General features: G+C 41.0%; 1 long non-coding RNA gene across 1 annotated transcript; it reads right to left on the bottom strand.

Annotated features, from left to right (window-relative positions):
- Positions 1-14,664: 14,664 nt before the first annotated feature.
- LOC130705507 (uncharacterized) lies at positions 14,665-20,627 on the bottom strand. The gene is made up of 3 exons (XR_009005774.1): positions 20,483-20,627; positions 15,248-15,523; positions 14,665-14,910 (listed from the first exon to the last, which is right to left on the bottom strand). It is a non-coding gene; the product is annotated as an uncharacterized LOC130705507 (long non-coding RNA).
- Positions 20,628-20,840: the final 213 nt, after the last annotated feature.

Below are 20,840 nucleotides of genomic sequence, written 5' to 3'. Positions count from 1 at the left end.
CCGTCTCCTACATTCCCCAGCCTTTCCGCATGTGGGGACCTTCCGTTGAGGGCTTATCCTGTACCCAGTGCTGTGCTAAAACTATACATTGCCTGTCCTCACTGACCTGTGAGGTCAGTGTCGTCATCATCTCCATCTTACAGCTGAGGAAACGGACTCATAAAAAGGTTAGTCATATACCCAAGGCCACACAACTAGTAAGTGGGAAGCCTTACCACTAGGCTTTAAAAAAATGTATAACATCTTTAAAGGATGAGTCCTAAATGCCTCCTGTCTGCATGTATTCATTAACTGATGAAAGAAGGCGGAATGCCTTTCGGGAGTGGCATCTTCTTCTTGCTGCTACCTGTCCTTTTTATGCATGTCCCAACGCCCATTGTCTTGGACCTTGGCATAATACCACTTCCCTTCAGCCAGTCTAAGCACCAGAGAGGCATCTGCCTTTATTGACTTCACACAGCCTCCTGCCTGTGAAATTTCTTTGATTCAGAGAGTGGCATTGATGCCTTTGCTCAAATGAACACTAAGGTGAAGGAAGGAGGGAAGGAGGGAGGGAGGGAAGGAAGAAGGAAGGAAGGATGGATGAAGGGAGGGAAGGAAGGGAGGGAGGAAGGAAGGATGGATGAAGGGAGGGAGGGAAGGAGGGAGGGAGGGAAGGAAGAAGGAAGGAAGGGAGGGAGGAAGAGAGGGAGGGAAGGAAGGAAGGGAGGATGGAAGGAAGGGAGGGAGGGAGGGAGGGAAGAAGGAAGGAAGGAAGGAAGGGAGGATGGAAGGAAGGGAGGGAGGGAAGGAGGGAGGGAGGAAGGGAAGGAGGGAGGGAGGGAAGGAGGGAGGGAAGGAAGGAAGGGAGGATGGAAGGAAGGGAGGGAGGGAAGGAGGGAGGGAGGGAGGAAGGGAATAAAAGCAGGAAGGGAGGATGGAACTGATTCCTCCTTTGCCCATCACCCTTAAAGTCCAAATGCCAGAGAATTCTATTTAAGGCCAAGAGAGCTTCACCTTAGCTATAGTCCCAGCCCACCCCTGGCATCCTCACCCTGTATTTAAAAGTGAACGCTCCACTCCCAAAAGGGCCCCGGTCTAGCTCCCTGCAGCCTTTGCCCATGCAGTTTCTCCTCCCTGGAATATTATTCTTTCTCCTTCTTTGCCTGGAAAAAATCTGTCTTATTAATTCCCCTTAGGTATTCTTAGATATTACCTCTGAGAAATCTTTGCCAGCAATCTAGCTCTGGGATTGATGCCCTTCTCTAAATTCCCATGGACCCCTATACACCACCCTCTTGTGATGACAGCACTGATGACATTTCCTTTGAAATTGTCCCATTACACGTCTGTCTTCCTAACTGCACTCTAAGCATCTGCAGAACAGGAACTGTGTCTTGCTGCCCAGGCAGTCCCTTCACCGAGCACAGATCCTAACACAGAGCAGTATGTCAGCTATCCATTGCTGTCTAGCGAATCAACCCAAAACACACCTTATAACACTACTTACTTGCTCATGATCCTGTGGGTTGGCCTTTTGGGCAAAGCTCTGCTAGGATGACCAGCCACAGCTTAATGTGGAACGGGTTGGGTTCAAACAAACATCTGTGGTCAGGGAGTGTGTCGATTGGGGGCTGGCTGATTGTGGATGGCTTTGTGCATATATCTCGCTGTTGGCTGGGGCGTTGGCTGGGGTGCCTCAGTTCACTTCACGTGGCCTTTCCCCGTAGCTAGCCCAGGCTTTCTCGTTAGGCCTCATGAGATCAAAGAGGGGGAGCATGGAAACTGCAAGACCTTTTGTGGACTTGCTTGGAAGTCACACAGTGTCACCTCCACAGCATTTTGTTGGCCGAAGCAAGTCACAAAGCTAGCCCAGAACCAAGAGGCTGGGAAACAGATTCTTCCTTTTGATGGGAGGAGCTGCAAAGAATCTGGCCATTTTTAATCCACTAAGACTAGGTACTCACTATTTTTTTTGAATAAAGGACCAAAAACTTACCTAGTTACTGAAAGGCTTCAGCTATCCAGATGTAAATTACTAACCAACCACTGGGTAGAAGTACAACAGTTGTGAGTAAAGCCCCATGCCTGATGAAAGCTAGAGTCAGAAAAATCCTGAAATAATAGTGCTGCGAGGAGCCACGGAGAGCACGGTTTTTATTCTTTGCATTTTGCCGAGGTGTGGAGTGGTCAGCTGGCATGCCCGTACTCATGAGGCTTGTTGGGGCCAGAGCCTAGGCCAAACACCGGCCTCCCGCCCTCCAATCCTATGTCCTTATATAGCCTCCTGCAGTGGAGGGTAATGCCGTGAAAATAGGCCTTTGGCTTTGGATTATTCATAAAATGCAGTTGTGCCAGGTCCCTGTGAAGGTGAAGGATACGTACTTTAATTAACTCAGGCCTTGAGTTGTTAAATCATATCATTAAAACATAAATATTTTGTGTGATATTTTGACAGTTGAACAGCTTTAAAATTCAGAAACTCCATTCCTAAATGTAACACCAAGAATGATTCTAAATGAACAGTGCGCAGTATTTCTAAGAGCTTTTATTTCCTATGTATGTGTGTCTGTGTGTATTGGTGTATTGTGTGTGAGAGTTCACTCATGGGGAATCCCTGAAATGGCTTACTTTGTTCCTAGAGAAAACACTTTTGGTTTTTCAGGGTGTTTGTGTAAGGTGTCTGTGTTTTTGTGATAGAGACAGAAATCATTTTTCGTTAATTCTTTAGCATAGGATTTGAAAGCCATGTTGGTTAATTCTTCTGTAGAGAGGAAAATGCAGCTGCCTTTTGGGTTGGTTCTATTATCTGATGTTTTCTTATTAATCTCTGATAAATAATTGTATAAATTGATACATTTCTAGTTGAGAAATGGTGGGTAACATGAAGAAGATATCCATGTTTGAGTAGATTAGATACGATCAACTTCACACTACCTTATAAAAGGTGAATGCATTGGAGTGGTAGCAATTAATAATTTAAAAATCATTGCTTTCAGCCCAGAATTGAGTCTCACATTTCCAAATACTCATTACTTTCAAATATGTTGTGAAAATAATCTTCTTTTAAGATCTACTTGAATGATGTTGACTATTCTCTCCCATTGAATATTAATCCTGTTTCATTTTGGTTATACATGATCAGAATAACTCTAGAACATTTCAGTTTTGCAAATTGGTTGGAGTCTATTGGTGTCATTGACCATGGTTTTACTCATTTAAGGCAGAATTTCAGGTGTAATATGTTTGTCCTCAGTTCAATACCAAAAGGACAAATCTGCAGTGTACCAAAAGGAAGTTCATCATCAAAGTTAGTATATGGTATTGTCAAATGCATTAATATATGTACTTAATATATATGTTTTTTTTTAATTAGATTGAAATTTATTTTCTCCATTTCTTAAAAATTATAGCAAAATACTTAAAATTATAATATGAAAATAGACAGTATAGCATGAAATAAATGTTAAGTTTTTAAAACAATGACTTTAGGGTTCCAGCTTTTTCTGTCTTTTAGAACAAATTAGCCATTTTTTTAATCCTAAGAAAGGGTTGCATTGTAAAGCTGATCTACTACTAACCTATCAGAGAAAACACATGGGACTCACATCTAATTCTCTAATGTAGCCAAAAGTGCCATTTGTAAAACTACTTAATGATGGATGTTTTCTGAAGCTCTTATGCCTGGAAAAAAAAAAAAAGTGCATTAAAAAGCTTTTTCTGTAGTGTATTTGATTTGGAATCATTTCCTCACTACACAGTTACTGATGAGTGTTATGGAATAGTCTATATGGAAATATGCTATGTCGTTGTTTACTATTTTGAGAGAATGTTATTTTTTTGCTTTTTAGTTTTTTTCAACTAATTAGGAAATCAGTTACACAATTCAGTATGTGCAGGGTAGAAGTATGGAGGTGAGTGGTTATTCAGACTACACACAGTATTAACCAAAAGGACTTTACATTTTTCTCTCATTTATTCATTTATTCACTTGCTCTTTCATTCATTCAAGAAACCTCACTGAGGACCTGTGTTTTGCTGGACAGTATATATAGGCCCTGGAAGTATAAAACTGAGTAGACCGGACCCTGGATTCAGCTCATCCTTCAAGAGTCACCTCTAGGCCTGTCTCCTAGAAGACTTCTCTCCATGGAAAGGTGGGAATATGAAATCCTGGGTTGATACGGGTGTTTTAACACCACAAACCACCATCCAACCCCAGAACCAGAACACTGACAACAACTTATATTTAAACTGTTGTCTCCTTCCCAATCCTGTCCCCCACTTTCCCTTACCCAAGGAAAGCACAATGGCAAATGTTGAGTTTACCATTCATTCTCTTGTTCTTTTTTTTTTTGGCTGTGCAGCAGTGAAAGCGCTGAGTCTTAACCACTGGACTGCCAGGGAGTTCCCCACTGTTCTTTTTGTTCTTAATCATTGTTTAGGTTTTTTAAAAAACGAACTTTATTAGAAGAACATAAAGTTTTATATAAACTTCTGGGACTTGCTTGTTTTCATTCAAGATTGTATTACTAAGATTCTTCTAGATTTTTGTATGTAGTTGTAATTAATTCATTTTTTACAGCTTCATAAATTTCCAGAGCACAAATTATTTGTCTGTTTTCTTGACAATGGGCATTTGGGTTGTTTCCATTGTTGTTGTTGTCATAAGTAGGATTACTATGAACATTCTGATATCATCTCCTGGGTACAAGTGTAGGAGTTTCTCTTAGGTATCCACAAGAATTTCTGAGTCATGGGAAATGTGAATACTAACTCTACAAGATCACATGTAACTAGTTTGCAAAGTGGTTGAACCAATGTAGTTGCCCATCTGAAATATAAAAGTGATATATGTTGATCAGTATCTTCTCCAACACCTATATTCTGAAACTTCTTAATTTTTGTCAAATGTTTATTTGGTCAATGATATTGAGAATTCTAATTTGCTGCAAAGTTCATAAAGTTTAAAGCACAAAAAATGTAAGAAGTCATTTGTGATCCTAATTTAGTATATCAATGTCTTCTTTACACCCAGGATGTCTTTGAAACTTTTTACCCTGCAACAACTCTGTGATTCTGATGAGACAAGGATTACTGGAAGCCATATAACCACCCAACAAAGAATTTATTAAGCACCTACTATGGGCCTGTCAGTAAGTCTTTCCCAAAGAGCAGTAAATAAGAAAGGTCCCAGTCCTTATGAAGTTTATATATTCTTGGGGGACTATAAGGAGTTCTGCACCCAGTTCCATTGTGGGGGGTTCCTCCACCACCACCAAGTGATGCTCCAACACCAACGAGGTGTCCTATAATTCAACCTAATTCTGACACTATCTACCCGGATACAGCATTAGATTCCACAGTTTAAGGGTTCAGACCTACAAGACTGCCCCTCCCCTTCACTTCAGCTGCCAATTGCAAGCCCAGGTTATCACCTGTGCTTCTCATTGAATGGATCAGAGGTTCTCATGAGCCTTTCCTTTTGTTTCCTAATTTGCTAGAGTGGCTCACAGAAAGCAGAGAAATGTTTTACTTATTAGATTACTGCTTTATTATAAAAGGATATAACTCAGGAATGGACAGATGGAAGAGATGCAAAGGGAATGGTATGGGGAAAGGGCATGAAGCTTCTATGTCGTCTCAGAGCATGCCACTCTCCCTAAATCTCCATGTGTTCAACAACCCCAAAGCTTTCCCAGCCCCAATCTTCTTATTTTTAATTTATTTTATTTCATTTATTTTTAAAATTTTTAAATTTATTTTTTTATACAACAGGTTCTTATTAGTTATCTATTTTATACATATTAGTGTATATATGTCAATCCCAATCTCCCAATTCATCCCACCACCACCACCACCCCCCACCTCTTTCCCCCCTTGGGGTCCATACATTTGTCCTCTACATCTGTGTCTCTATTTCTGCCCTGCAAACAGGTTCATCTGTACCATTTTTCTAGGTTCCACATATATGCGTTAATATATGATATTTGTTTTTCTCTTTCTGACTTACTTCACTCTGTATGACAGTCTCTAGATCCATCCACGTCTCTACAAATGACCCAATTTCGTTCCGTTTTATGACTGAGTAATATTCCATTGTATATAGGTACCACATCTTCTTTATCCATTCGTCTGTCAATCGGCATTTAGGTTGCTTCCATGGCCTGGCTACTGTAAATACTGCTGCAATGAACACTGGGGTGCATGTGTCTTTTTGAATTATGGTTTTCTCTGGGTATATGCCCAGTAGTGGGATTGCTGGGTTATATGGTAATTCTATTTTTAGTTTTTTAAGGAACCTCCATAGTGGCTGTATCAATTTACATTCCCACCAACAGTGCAAGAGGGTTCCCTTTTCTCCACACCCTCTCCAGCATTTGTTGTTTATTTTCTGATGATGCCCATTCTAACTGGTGTGAAACAATACCTCATTGTAGTTTTGATTTGCATTTCTCTAATAATTAGTGATGTTGAGCAGCTTTTCATGTGCTTCTTGGCCATCTGTATGTCTTCTTTGAAGAAATGTCTATTTAGATCTTCTGCCCATTCTGGATTGGGTTGTTTGTTTTTTTAATATTGAGTGGCATGAGCTGTTTATATATTTTGGAGATAATGCTTTGCCGGTTGATTCGTTTGCAAATATTTTCTCCCATTCTGAGGGTTGTCTTTTTGTCTTGTTTATGGTTTCCTTTGCTGTGCAAAAGCTTTGAAGTTTCATTAGGTCCCATTTATTTATTTTTGTTTTTATTTCCATTACTCTAGGAGGTGGATCAAAAAAGATCTTGCTGTGATTTATGTCAAAGAGTGTTCTTTCTGTGTTTTCCTCTAAGAGTTTTCTAGTGTCCGGTCTTACACTTAGGTCTCTAATCCATTTTGAGTTTATTTTTTTGTATGGTGTTAGGGAGTGTTCTAATTTCATTCTTTTACATGTAGCTGTCCAGCTTTCCCAGCACCACTTATTGAAGAGACTATCTTTTCTCCATTGTGTATCCTAGCCTCCTTTGTCATAGATTAGTTGACCATAGGTGCGTGGGTTTATCTCTGGGCTTTCTATCCTGTTCCATTGATCTATATTTCTGTTTTTGTGGCAGTACCATATTGTCTTGATTACTGTAGCTTTATAGTATAGTCTGAAGTCAGGGAGCCTGATTCCTCCAGCTCCATTTTTCTTTCTCAAGATTGCTTTGGTATTCGGGGTCTTTCATGTTTCCATACAAATTGTGAAATTTTTTGTTCTAGTTCTGTGAAATACGCCATTGGTAGTTTGATAGGAATTGCATTGAATCTGTAGATTGCTTTGGATAGTATAGTCATTTTCACAATGTTAATTCTTCCAATCCAAGAACATGGTATATCTCTCCCTCTGTTTGTATCATCTTTAATTTATTTTGTCACTGTCTTACCGTTTTCTGCATACAGGTCTTTTGTCTCCTTAGGTAGGTTTATTCCTCAGTATTTTATTCTTTTTGTTGCAATGGTAAATGGGAGTGTTTCCTTAATTTCTCTTTCAGATTTTTCATCATTAGTGTATAGGAATGCAAGAGATCTCTGTGCATTAATTTTGTATCCTGCTACTTTACCAAATTCATTGATTAGCTCTAGTAGTTTTCTGGTGCATCTTTAGCATTCTCTATATATAGTATCATGTCATCTGCAAACAGTGACAGTTTTACTTCTTTTCCAATTCGTATTCCTTTTATTTCCTTTTCTTCTCTGATTGCCATGGCTAGGACGTCCAAAACTATGTTGAATAATAGAGGTGAGAGTGGACATCCTTGTCTTGTTCCTGAACTTAGAGGAAATGCTTTCAGTTTTTCACCATTGAGAATGACGTTTGCTGTGGGTTTGTTGTATATGGCCTTTATTATGTTGAGGTAGGTTCCCTCTATGCCCACTTTCTGGAGAGTTTTTATCACAAATGGGTGTTGAATTTTGTCAAAAGCTTTTTCTGCATCTATTGAGATGATCATGTGGTTTTTCTCCTTCAATTTGTCAATATGGTTTATCACACTGATTGATTTGCATATATTGAAGAATCCTTGCATCCCTGGGATAAATCGCACTTGATCATGGTGTATGATCCCTTTATTTTGTCGTTGGATTCTGTTTGCTAGTATTTTGTTGAGGATTTTTGCATCTCTATTCATCAGTGATATTGGTCTGTAATTTGCTTTTTTGAAGTACCTTTGTTTGGTTTTGGCATAAAGGTGATGGTGGCCTCATAGAATGAGTTTGGCAGTGTTCCTTCCTCTGCAAATTTTTGGAAGAGTTTAGGAAGGATAGGTGTTAGCTCTTCTCTAAATGTTTGATAGAATTCACCTGTGAAGCCATCTGGTCCCAGACTTTTGTTTGTTGGAAGATTTTTAATCACAGTTTCAGTTTCATTACTTGTGATTGGTCTGTTCATATTTTCTATTTCTTCCTCATTCAGTCTTGGAAGGTTATACCTTTCTAAGAATTTGTCCATTTCTTCCAGGTTGTCCATTTTATTGGCATAGAGTTGCTTGTAGTAGTCTCTTAGGATGCTTTGTATGTCTACAGTGTCCATTGTAACTTCTTTTTCATTTCTAATTTTATTGATTTGAGTCCTTCCCCTCTTTTTTTTGATGAGTCTGGCTAAAGGTTTATCAATTTTGTTTATCTTCTCAAAGAACCAGCTTTTAGTTTTATTGATCTTTGCTATTGTTTTCTTTGTTTCTATCTCATTTATTTGTGCTCTGATCTTTATGTTTTCTTTCCTTCTACTAACTTTGGGTTTTATTTGTTCTTCTTTCTCTAGTTCCTTTAGGTGTAAGGTTAGATTGTTTATTTGAGATTTTTCTTGTTTCTTGAGGTAGGCTTGTATTGCTATAAACTTCGCTCTTAGAACTGCTTTTGCTGCATCCCATAGGTTTTGGATCATCGTGTTTTCGTTGTCATTTGTCTCTAGGTATTTTTTGATTTTCTCTTTGATTTCTTCAGTGATCTCTTGGTTATTTAGTAATGTATTGTTTAGCCTCCATGTGTTTGTGTTTTTTACGTTCTTTTCCCTGTAATTGATTTCTAATCTCATAGCATTGTGGTCAGAAAAGATGCTTGATATGATTTCAATTTTCTTAAATTTACCAAGGCTTGATTTGTGACCCAAGATGTGATCTATCCTGGAGAATGTTCCATGTGCACTTGAGAAGAAAGTGTAATCTGCTGTTTTTGCATGGAATGTCCTATAAATATCATTTAAATCTATCTGGTCTATTTTATCATTTAAAGCTTGTGTTTCCTTATTAATTTTGTGTCTGGATAATCTGTCCATTGGTGTAAGTGAGGTGTTAAAGTCCCCCACTATTATCATGTTACTGTTGATTTCCTCTTTTATAACTGTTAGCAGTTGCCTTATGTATTGAGGTGCTCCTATGTTGGGTGCATATATATTTATAATTGTTATATCTTCCTCTTGGATTGATCCCTTGATCATTATGTAGTGTTCTTCCTTGTCTCTTGTAACATTCTTTATTGTAAAGTCTATTTTATCTGATATGAGTATTGCTACTCAAGCTTTCTTTTGATTTCCATTTGCATGGAATATCTTTTTCCATCCCCTCACTTTCAGACTGTATGTTTCCCTAGGTCTGAAGTGGGTCTCTTGTAGACAGCATATATATGGGTCTTGTTTTTGTATCCATTCAGCAAGCCTGTGTCTTTTGGTTGGGGCATTTAATCCATTCACATTTAAGGTAATTATCAATATGTATGTTCCTATTACCATTTTCTTAATTGTTATGGGTTTGTTTTTGTAGGTCCTTTTCTTCTCCTGTGTTTCCCACTTAGAGAAGTTCCTTTAGTGTTTGTTGTAGAGCTGGTTTGGTGGTGCTGAATTCTCTTAGCTTTTGCTAGTCTGTAAAGCTTTTGATTTTTCTGTCGAATCTGAATGAGATCCTTGCCAGGTAGAGTAATCTTGGTTGTAGGTTCTGCCCTTTCATCACTTTAAATATATTGTGCCACTCCCTTCTGGCTTGTGGAGTTTTTGCTGAGAAATCAGCTGTTAATCTTCTGGGAGTTCCCTTTTATATTATTTGCCATTTTTCCCTTGTTTCTTTCAATAAATTTTCTTTGTCTTTAATTTTTGTCAATTTGATTACTATGTGTCTCGGAGTGTTTTTCCTTGGGTTTATCCTGCCTGGGACTCTCTGCACTTCCTGGACTTGGGTGGCTATTTCCTTTCCCATGTTAGGGAAGTTTTTGACTATAATCTCTTCAAATATTTTCTCGGGTCCTTTCTCTCTCTCTTCTCATTCTGGGACCCCTGTAATACGAATGTTGGTACGTTTAATGTTGTCCCAGAGGTCTCTTAGGCTGTCTTCATTTCTTTTCATTCTTTTTTATTTATTCTGTTCCATGGCAGTGAATTCCACCATTCTGTCTCCCAGGTCACTTATCCGTTCTTCTGCCTCAGTTATGCTGCTATTGATTCCTTCTACTGTATTTTTCATTTCAGTTATTGTATTGTTCATCTCTGTTTGTTTGTTCTTTAATTCTTCTAGGTCTTTGTTAAACATTTCTTGCATCTTCTCGATCTTTGCCTCCATTCTTTTTCTGAAGTCCTGGATCATCTTCACTATCATTATTCTGAATTCTTTTTCTGGAAGGTTGCCTATCTCCACTTCATTTAGTTATTTTTCTGGGGTTTTATCTTGTTCCTTCATCTGGTACAAAGTCCTCTGCCTTTTCATTTTGTCTATCATTCTGTGAATGTGGTTTTCCTTCCATAGGTTCCAGAGTTGTAGTTCTTCTTACTTCTGCTGTCTGCCCTCTGGTGGATGAGGCTATCTAAGAGGCATGTGCAAGCTTTCTGATGAGAGGGACTGGTGGTGGGTAGAGCTGAGTGTTGCTCTGGTGGACAGAGCTCAGTAAAACTTTAATCCGCTTGTCTGCTGATGGGTGGGGTTGGGTTCCCTCCCTGGTCATTGTTTGGCTTGAGGCAACCCAGCACTGGAGCCTACCTGGCTCTTTAGTGGGACTAATGGCGGACTCTGGGAGGGCTCACGCCAAGGAGTACTTCCCAGAACATCTGCTGCCAGTGTCCTTATCCCCACAGTGAGGCACAGCCACACCCCACCTCTGCAGGAGACCCTCCAACACTAGCAGGTAGGTCTGGTTCAGTCTCCTGTGGGGTCACTGCTCATTCCCCTGTGTCCTGCTGCACACACTACTTTGTGTGTGCCCTCCAAGAGTGGAGTCTCTGTTTCCCCCAGTCCTGTCAAAGTCCTACAGTCAAATCCTGCTAGCCTTCAAAGTCTGATTCTCTGGGAATTCCTCCTCCCATTGCCGGACGCCCAGGTTGGGAAGCCTGACATGGGGCTCAGAACCTTCAATCCAGTAGGTGGACTTCTGTGGTATAAGTGTTCTCCAGTTTGTGAGTCACCCACCCAGCAGTTATGGGATTTGATTTTATTGTGATTGTGCCCCTCCTACCGTCTCACTGTGGCTTCTCCTTTGTCTTTGGATGTGGGATATGTTCTCTGGTGAGTTCCAGTGTCTTCCTGTTGATGATTGTTCAGCAGTCAGTTGTGATTCTGGTGCTCTCGCCAGAGGGAGTGAGTGCATGTCCTTCTACTCTGCCATCTTCAAGAGCCAACCTTTTGATTTTTTTAAATGGAGGTTTCATTACACAGGCATGATTAATTAAATCTTTGGCCATTGGCAGTCAATTCAACCTCCAGTCCCTTTCCCCTCCCCAGAGGTCAGGGAGGTGGGATTCAAAATTCCAACCCTCTAATCACATGGTTGGTTCTTCTGTCAACCACCTTTAGGTGTGTGTGGTAAGTCACCTCATTAACATAACACAAGACACCTTTATTGCTCTCATCACTTAGGAAATTCCAAAGGTTTTAGGAGTTCTGTGCCAGAAATGGGACAAAGGCCAAATATGTCTTATTATGAATCACAACATCACAGAGACATAGAAAATAATTATATAAATAAAATAATTCTTTTTAGATGGGGGTAAGTCCTAAGAGGTAAATGAAACCAGATGGGGTGATAGAGAATGACCAGGATTTCATGTGGTGGTTAGTGAAAACAGCTGCCACATTACTCATTTCCAGTGGGGCACCTCTCACATGATGGTCCATGTGGACAGCGCCCCCTGGAGTTATGCAGTGCAACAGCCCTGAGGAAAAGCTTCTACACACTTGATGTTTTGAGTTAATGCCTAAAGGATGGGATTGAACCAGCCTTAAAGAAGGACTGCAGGTAAAGGAAGCAAGTCTAAAGGTACTGAAGCTGGAAAGGTTGTGAGGGTTAAGAGCATGGGCTCTGGATACATACAGGGCTGGATTCAGATTCCAGCTGTAGCACTTAGGAGCACATCCAGTTACTCACCTCTGAAGCATCAATTTCCTTGTCTGTTAAATGAGGATACCCGTACCCACCCCATTTGCCTATGAAAATTAAATGAGATAGTGCGTGTAAAATGCTCACTCTTGTGCCTGATCCATACTAAATAATCAGTAATTGGATGTTTCTCTTGTCTGCGTACTAAATGGAAAAGAAAATACTCTCTGGAGAAGCTAGACTTTTCCCGAAACTCATGCCAACTTACCTGTACCTGGGACTGGACTTCAGGCCCCCAAAATGCTCGGTCAGTGCTCTTTTCAGTACATCTCTCTGTGCCTTGGGTTTCTCATTTTTGAGAAATAACAATCTCATAAGGCTCTTATGAAGATTAATGAGTTAATACATTTAAAGGTCTTGGTATAGTGCCTGGCAAGTAGTTAAGTACTCCAAAAACAACTAATGATAGCTATTGTTATCATTTTTAGTACTATACCATGCTGATTATCTGATACCTTGAAAGACCCACACGAATCCATAAGATTGCCTTTATATATTGTCTATACATATATATTTTCATCACCGACAATATATTACTGAACCAAACTCAGGTCTGCTTTCCTGCGCACAGTAAAGCCAATCTACTGACACCAGGTTATGGTGAAGGAAAGGGCAGCATTTATTTTAAGAGTGCCAATACAAGGAGAATGGGTGGCTCCTGCTCTAAAACCCTGAACTCCCCAATGGTTTTCAGCGAAAAGTTTTTATAGGCATAATTTGGGTGAGGGCTGCAGGGTGTGTGGCTTTCTTCTGACTGGTTGGTGGTGAGATAACTGGGTGGTACTCCAGGAATCTTGGGTTCAGCCTGAAGTTACCTCCTGGGTGGGGGCCTTAGTTCCTGCAGAAGAACTCAATGATATTGTGATGTATATTCCTTGAGGAAGAACCAGGACCCTGCCCCAAGGTTGCACTGTTGTTGCTTGACTGCTCCTCCCTTGTTTCTGCATTTGCTCCCTTCCTGGTTTTGGTTTTTTGTTTGTTTGTTTGTTTGTATATCGGTGGCTTGCAGGGATCTTAGTTCCCTGACTAGGGATTAAGCCTGGGCCTGGCAGTGAAAGCACTGGAGTCCTAACCACTGGACTGCCAGAGAATTCCCTTCTGGCACTTTAAGATCCTATTAAGAAAGCAATAAAAGCCATCAATTGTTGTGCCCCACATTCCTTGGCAAACACTATCTCTCAGGGTATATTGGAGACTTAGTTTTGATTATAAAGGAAGTTCTTTTCCTAACCACACCTTAATTGAGACATCATTCCATTTGTCCATCTGTCTTTAGTGGGCAGCTTCCCAAGTCTAGAGGTTTAGGATTCATGCCGAATTATGTAAGCAAGAATCACCACCTTGTGCTTCTGTTGGCACAAGCTTTCTGCAGGCAGGGAGTGGAGACACAGGTTGCTGCTTGCCTTGTACATCTGATGAAGGTACTGAGCAAAATAATGGAGTGCTCTGTGAGGAACCTGGCAAAGTGTCTCCTGTCCTTACATCTGGGATTTGACAGCTCTTTTCCTTTGCCTGTCATTCTGACTTTCTTTCTTTGCCTCCTGGGACCCCCGTAGCATCTTCTAAATTCCCTTTGTTCCCTTGGGGTTAAACATTACACTCATTTCTTCCTGAAGTCTGAAATGTCTGGGTCCACAAAGGCCAAGTCATAATATAAACTTTATGAAGGTGGCTAGTGACATGTCTTGAGATCCAACCTGAGTGGATGGGACTTGGGTAGATAGGCCAGTGAGGAGGAGAAAGGAAGAGAGAAGAAGGGCATTTGTTCTGTTACCCTAACTTTGAAAATGTGTATGTGAATGTAGCCAAAACTCTGAGAGGAGCCCAGATTTTAAAAGTTCTGGATGTTTCTGCCACCGTGAAAGGTGAAGAAGTAGAATACTTGCCCTTATTCTTGAGCCTGGGAAAACCCATGGACCATGCGACTCGGGAACATGAAGGTTCATTCATGATTAAGCAGAGAGACTCCCAGGTCTGGTGTTTCATAGCAGGAAAGGGAAGGAAACAAATGCTGTGAGCTCTAAGGAAGACGAATCTGCGCATGTCAGACCAGCCAGTCTGTGTGAGACAAAGAACCCCTGTTTTTTTCAGATTTTCTTTCAGCCAATCTGAGCTACATTGGATATGAAAAACTGTTTCTAGTGCTTTCCTTGCTTGAAACAGAATGAGGGGAATTCCCTGGCGGTCCAGTGGTTAGGACTCCGCATTTCCAGGGACACGGGTTTGATCCCTGGCCGACCCCACAAGCCATGTGGCGCAGCCAAAAAAAGGAAAAAAAAAAAAAGAAGAAGGGGAACGAGGAGGAGGTACTATACCATCTTTTTGTTTGTTGTCACCAGCACCCGGTAATGCACTCACTTACTTCTCTCCTTACCAGTCCATGGTCTTTGCTTTCCTTCTTGCTGAGGAGAATTAGCTTGTCCCGTACTCCACACTTCCACATTAGTGTATAAATGGAAACAAAAGTATGAAATCAGAATCATCTCTTTTTACATTGGTAAGAGACTTTGTAAATTTGCTGGTTTATTCTGTCATTTTATGAATGGAGAAACAGTCCTAGAAAAATTAATAAGAATAACAATAAACAATAATAGCTAATATTTATTGCACTCTAAATATATACCAGCTAGTCTGTTGTTTTCTAGGGATGATCTAATTTAATCCTCACGCAACTCCATAAGGTAGGTTCTAGTAAAAATCCTCATAGGCAAGGAGCTCTCTAGGGAGGTGAAGTTGGTGGCACAAGGCCACACACCAGCCAAGTGGTGGGTCAGAATTGGAACCAGTCACTGACTACTGATGGTATCTGGCTCCTGTGGCCACCCGGGTGGCCCAAGGATCCAAGATCACACATGCTCGTAGTAGCAGAGAACAACTGAGAGCCAGAACTCACTCCTTGCGAGGACTCCACTTCCTTGATGTTGCTGTGGGGTCCACACGCATCATTGCACTCTTGAGCAGTGATGATCCAGGGCCCATTCCTCTTCCCTGGTGGCTGATGTTTCACGCTGACTTTCCTCCTGCAGACATCAGGGGTCACCCCTGTTCTCCTCTTCTCAACATCACTACGTATCATTTGGTTCATCCTTAGGGTTTCCTTTGTTCCAAAACTGGGGGGGCGGGGGTGTGCGTGGTGGCTATTTTTCCAACTTCCTTCTTAGATGTTCTTCTGCAAGCAAACACTCAGATACTTTTGTTCTCATGCATGCATTTCATTTCATTCATTCAACACATAATAATAGATGGCCTCCTATTGCCATGGTAAGTGCTAATCACTACAGATGGGCAACTAAAAAGTAACTTGGGAGCCCTAGAGGATAGGAACTACATCAACAAATCCTATATCTCCAGGACCTAAGAAGGTCCCCAGCACACAGTAACCTCTCAATTAATGTTTGTTAAATAAAAGTTTGTGTTTGTAAAAATCTCAAATTTACAATATACTTTCCTGAGATGGAAGTGGGCTTCGAAGTCTTGCTGCTGCCTACTCTTTCCTGCCTTATTTCTTAGATGGCCTGTGAAAGGCACTCCACCCTGCTTTTCATTCATTCCTGGAAGCAAGCTTGTGTGTATCTTAGTTTTCCCTAGGTCCTCGCATAAGGCCAGACTGACATCTACTGGAGTACAGGAGACCTTCAGTCTGGCATCTTTCTTGAAGCTTAGAGAAAAGAAAGTGAATTTACAGCAAGGACAGAGGAGAGACAAAGGGAACTTCTTTTTTTTGTAATCCCCTACCCCTATCTTGTCCCTCCCCACTTCCCTCTCCCCACTGGTAACCACTAGTTTGTTCTCTATATCTATGAGTCTGCTTCTGTTTTGTTATATTTACTGGTTTGCTGGCTTTTTTAGATTCCACATGTAAGTGATATTATATAGTATTTGTCTTTTTCTGACTTATTTCACTTAGCATAATGCCCTCTGAGTCCATCCATGTTGTTGCAAATGGCAAAATTTTATTCTTTTTATGGCTGAGTAGGATTCCAGTGTGTGTGTGTGTGTGTGTGTGTGTGTCTATGTATCTCCAGAATTCCTTCTTTACAAGGACAGACGTTTAGGTCACAGACCCACCATAAAAGGAATGAAGGCAAATCCCCAGGACTCCAGGCTTCTAGAAGGAGTTTCTCAATGATAATAGTGATACAACTACCGAGGCCGCGTGCCACAACTGCTGAAGCCTGTGCACCTAGAGCCCGTGCTCCGCAACAAGAGAAGCTACTGCAATGAGGAGCCCGTGCACAGCAACGAAGACCCAACGCAGCCAAAACTTAATTAATTAATTAATTTAAAAATGATAATAGTGATAGTTATTGAATGTCCATTCTGTGCCATGCCCATGTTAAGTATTTTATGCACATTACTAAGTGTTTTATTTACTTTCTGCACATTGTCCCAAGTAACCATTTTCTAATGCATGTCACAATGTTTTATCAACTCCACCTTTACTTTTGATCTTCTCCCTCCCCTACAACCTCCATCATGAGAACAACTAGATTATAAGGCCAGGGCTTTGTGATATAGCTAGACTTATCACTCACACATGAATGTGCATACACACACACACACACACAGATGTGAAGGAAATGAAACTTTCATCTTAATGCAGGTTGTGAGAGTTGCTGCTATCTTTTCATTTCTGACAAATTCTTCATTCTTGGATCTGTTGTGCTTTTCTTACATGAATTAGAAGTCAAGAAGAGTGTGTTGAAGTTTTCACTTAGAAATAGGAACATGTCATCTGATTCTGGAAGACTACCTCAACATCCTAGCTAAGTTACTGACTATGACAGATTTTCTCAGGAGAGAAAGGGACTGTTAATAATCCAAGACCATTAGTGCCTAGAATGAGAAAAACTCAGTGGTGATGTGTATTTATGGTTTTTTAACACAATGCGCGTAATTGTTAGGGGGCTTCCTGAATTCAGCTCCCAGCCCTGTGAAGCAAGAGCAGAATGCACACACACCCACCCAGCCAAGGGCTGAAGTACCCTCTTCTTACTCCTTGGAAATGGCTTCTGTTTGCATCAACTATATGGCAGATGCCTTTGGATTATGTCAACCTCTTCATATGAAAAAGAGCAAGTCCAGAAACAAAGCATGCATTGCTGTGTCAGGCGAGTCTGGCGGGGCCAGACAATCGTAGGGTTCTGTAAGGGCCGAGACCTCCCCTTGTAGGAACAGAGACTGCCTCTCATTTGCCTGCTGGAGTCTAACCCCTGCCACCCCAAAGGGAATCCTAGTGCAAAAAATAAAAATAGTGCGTGCACAGCTTCTCATTCAGTGCTCTTCTTTCTTTACGGTTAGTGTCCAGACTCTAGACTAATTTCAAGGAAAGCTTCCTTTTTAAAAAATTTATGCTGACTGTGAGTTGGAGTGCAAGGCTATTTCCTTTTGATCCTCCTTGCCTTTTGTTTCCTTGACCACCAACTGACTTTCTCTCTTACTCTTTCCTTCCCCATTTTGACATAAAATCTGTTATTTCTCCTTATCAGCCTCTAGCAGGCTCTTCCAACAGTTACTGAATGCTGAAGTCTACCTCTGGGATGGTGGCTGGGATGGGGCGAGCATAAACATGAGTCTGGGTGCAAAACTACGTAACAGTAGAAGCCCTGGAGAATCTATGTGGAGAGGCTATATCTATTGGTGGGTCCATGCTGGATGACAAACAAGAAATAGAACCAAGGTCATGTCTTTGCAAATCAACCCCAGTTAAATTAAATCACAGAATTCAAGCAGACTATCCTTATGCCCTGTAACTGTCTGCTTCATATTAACTCTATTTTTACAGTTGTTATGTCTTATCACTAAAGACCTGAGCAGACTCATTTTGGTATACCTCACATCCCGATCATATAACTCCATAACAAAATGATTCATTTCCAAACACAGACATTAAGGACAGTACTAGGGTCTATTCTAATATCCTAACTTGGGCAGTTGCCCTGTGGAATGTGAAATGTACCAACAAATGAAACGACTAATTACTGGCACCAGGCATTTCCACAACATTTATCTTGTTTAATCCTTGTAACACTCACGAGGTTGTTGTGAGAATTAAATAATTCATGTAGGGACTTCCCTGGTGGCGCAGTGGTTAAGAATCCATCTGCCCATGCGGGGGACACGGGTTCCAGCCCTGGTCCGGGAAGATCCCACATGCCGCGGAGCAACTAAGCCCGTGCACCACAACTACTGAGCCTGCACTCTAGAGCCTGTGAGCCACAACTACTGGACCCGTGTGCCACAACTATTGAAGCCCATGCGCCTAGAGCCCATGCTCCGCAACAAGAGAAGCCACTGCAATGAGAAGCCCATGCACTGCAACGAAGAGTAGCCCCCGCTCGCCACAAGAGAAAGCCTGCACACAGCAATGAAGACCCAATGCAGCCAAAAATTAAAAATATATATATAAAATAATTAATTAAAAACAATTCATGTAAAGAGCTTATTATATGCTTGGCATATATTATATGCTTGGCATATATTATACTTACTATAATAATTATATGATAACATCATGTGGTTTTATTTTCAACACATACCAGCTGGGAAATGTGATTGTGATAGACTAACTAGATGCTTGACACCAACCCTGCTTCCTCTTCCTGGGCACATAGAAAGTCTATATTATCCAGCCTGCCTTGCATCTGGGAGGGACAGTGTAACTCAGTTCTGGCCTATGGTATGTGGGTAGAAGTTATGGATGCCACTTCCAAGGCTGGCTATAGAATAGCCTGTGAAATCTTATGTGTCTTCTCTCCCCCTTATATGGAGCTAGAAGAGAAGGATTCTGCAATACAGGAGCCACATGATGGAAAGAGCCTGGATCCCTGAGTCATCTACGGAGAACAGCATCCTGATTCACATCAGGCTATGATGTGAGAGAAAACAAACTTTGCTTAAGCCACTGAGATTCGAGGGCTTATTCGTTATTGTAGCATAGATCATCTTACTCTGACTAATACAATGATGTTGAAGAGAAGGGAAACAAATATTCTCTAAATTAGTTATTTGAAAACAGTTCATTACCAAGTAAGGCAGAAGTAAATATTCACACATGAAACGAATCTGCAAAATTGTATGTGGAGTTTTAGGAAAGCTATAGAACATCATTCTGCTGGGAGGTTAGGTTCCAGGTTTGCATAATGACAATAATGGCAGAACTGAGACTTGAATCAGGTGTGTCTGACTCTAGGACCAGTAGTTTTCTTTACTCCATCCTACATCAGTTTGGGATGAACCAGTCAAGGTGCATCCTGCAAGAGTCAGTGATAAAGTACAAGGTCTCAGAGGCCAAACTAGATCAAATGATGTGTTAGCCCAGGGCTTTAATAGGTCAAGAACAATGGGGAAAGAGGGGACCAAAATGCGAAGCTAAAGAGGTAGTGCTGAAAGTTCAGAATGGTGAGATGTACCTTAAGTAGGGAAATGTACTACACGGCCAGAAGACAAAAGAGGGTAACAGGACTGAGTGTAGAGGGACAGAATCAGGAAGAGGGGCTCAACCTGGAGACTGAATTTCATGTAATGCTGGCCAAGGGGACAGCCCTGATGGACAGGATTTGAGGCAAGAGAATGAGAACAGCAGGAACCCTCCAAAAATCCCTACAAATGCCAGCTAGCATTTCTGTCTCATGGTCATGGATTACAGAAATGCACAATGTATGAAGACTAGCTCCATTATCACTTAGGGTAGTCATATTTGGGGTTCATGGTTTTTCCAGAAAGATCAACCACCTCATCTCCAATTTTTCTGAGCACCAGGCACATGTATTTTAAGAGCTCACTTAGCTCTCATTGGTATAGACATACTAATCGCTGGCAAAACTACCCAATAGCATTATTAAATACACATTGTTGAATATGCTTTTGGTCTCCTGGCACTCATTCCCCCTTTTTTTTTTTTTTTGCTAACAACACCTATATCCTGGAGGTGAATTGCCTCTCCCTCATTTTGTATAGTTATGATAAGATGTCTATCATGGTGCCCTAGTTTCTCCTAGTGAAAGAATGGGCCCCAAACCCAAATTAAATCAACTCTCTCTTCCAGGACTTTGAACTTTGAGCAGAATAACACATGAATGGGAAACACAGTTGAATTTCATGAACCCAGGTGGTCCCTCAAACCTACCCTGGTTCTTTTCTTCTCTAAGCCTGGTTCCAGAGCCTTCTGATGAAATCTGTGGGCTGTGCTGCCCTTTGGTGAAGTGTGGAGTAGAGGCACTCAGAATCAGGACAAGGTGCTTGGGTAAGCTTGGAAGAGCACAGGGTGTCGATTCCACAGAACAGGTGGAGACCAAGAACCAGATATAGAATCAGGTATCTGCCAAAGAGTTCAAGCAAGTAGAAACAATCAAGTTTAGGAGTATAGGAAATCAAATTTCCTGATTAATTTAGAAACGAATGGTAGGTCAGTTAAGATGTTTTTTGGTTGCAAATGACAGAAAACCAGCTTGAACTAGCTTAAGGGGAAAAAGGACTTTATTGCT

The sequence above is a fragment of the Balaenoptera acutorostrata genome, chromosome 17, assembly GCF_949987535.1.
Source record: "Balaenoptera acutorostrata chromosome 17, mBalAcu1.1, whole genome shotgun sequence".
NCBI classification, from domain to species: Eukaryota; Metazoa; Chordata; class Mammalia; order Artiodactyla; family Balaenopteridae; genus Balaenoptera; species Balaenoptera acutorostrata.
Note: the sequence above shows the minus strand (reverse complement) of the source record. Positions and strands in the feature narration are given on the sequence as shown.